The sequence below is a fragment of the Glycine soja genome, chromosome 17 (assembly GCF_004193775.1).
Source record: "Glycine soja cultivar W05 chromosome 17, ASM419377v2, whole genome shotgun sequence".
Taxonomy (NCBI): Eukaryota; Viridiplantae; Streptophyta; class Magnoliopsida; order Fabales; family Fabaceae; genus Glycine; species Glycine soja.
In genome coordinates, this window is record NC_041018.1 from 24613953 (window position 1) to 24615081 (window position 1129).

The 1129-nt window shown below is 39.7% G+C and overlaps 1 non-coding gene across 1 annotated transcript; it reads left to right on the top strand.

The window, feature by feature from the left end:
- Positions 1 to 288: 288 nt before the first annotated feature.
- LOC114394358 lies at positions 289 to 395 on the top strand. Its single transcript, XR_003662758.1, has one exon. It is a non-coding gene; the product is annotated as a small nucleolar RNA R71 (small nucleolar RNA).
- The last annotated feature ends 734 nt before the right edge of the window (positions 396 to 1129 follow it).

Consider the following 1129-nt stretch of genomic DNA (forward strand, 5'->3'; position numbering starts at 1 on the left):
TTCATGGCAAGCTGAGTTACTAGGTTGACCAAGGCATCAATTTTTCCTTCAAGCTTTTTATTTTCAGTAGATGAAGATGAATTCGTGGCCACCTCATGGACTTCTCTAAGAACAATAGCATCATTTCTTGCACTGAATTGTTGGGAGTTGGAAGCCATCTTCTCAATCAAATTCTTAGCTTCAGCAGGGGTCATATCACTAAGAGCTCCACCACTAGCAGCATCAATCATACTCCTCTCCATGTTGCTAAGTCCCTCATAGAAATATTGAAGAAGAAGTTGCTCAGAAATCTGGTGGTGAGGGCAGCTTGCACACAATTTCTTGAATCTTTCCCAGTACTCATACAAGCTTTCTCCACTAAGTTTCCTGAAGCCTGGAATGTCTTTTCTGATGGTAGTGGTCCTAGATGCAGGGAAGAATTTCTCCAAAAACACCCTCTTAAGGTCATCCCAGCTGAAAATAGACCTGGGAGCAAGGTAGTATAGCCAATCTTTTGCCACTCCCTCCAGAGAATGAGGAAAAGCCTTTAGAAAGATATGATCTTCTTGGACATCTGGGGGCTTCATGGTGGAACAAACAATATGGAACTCCTTAAGATGCTTATGAGGATCTTCACCTGCAAGACCATGAAACTTGGGCAGCAGATGTATTAGTCCAGTCATGAGAACATATGGAACACCCTCATCAAGATATTGAATGCACAAGCTTTCATAAGTGAAATCAGGTGCAGCCATCTCCCTAAGAGTCCTCTCACGAGGTGGAGGTTGAGCGATGTTCTCAATATGAAAATTAGTAGTGGAATGCTCAAAATCAGAATATTCAAAATCACTAGCAACAAAATACTCAAAATGCTCAAAATGCATAGAATGACCAAGATGCACACTATGCCTAACTAATCTATGAAAGGTTCTATCTATTTCAGGATCAAAGTGTTATAAATCACCTGGATTGCCCTAGTCATGCACTATATGCAGCAAATAATGTGTTTCTCAACAAGCACCTAACAAGGGGGTAAAACTATAGCTATACTCAAACAATATCAAAATGAGCTGAAATTTTGTGAGGAACACCCTAAAATCATGAAAAGATAGCACAAAATATTTCAAACAAAATTTCAAAGTCTAACTAT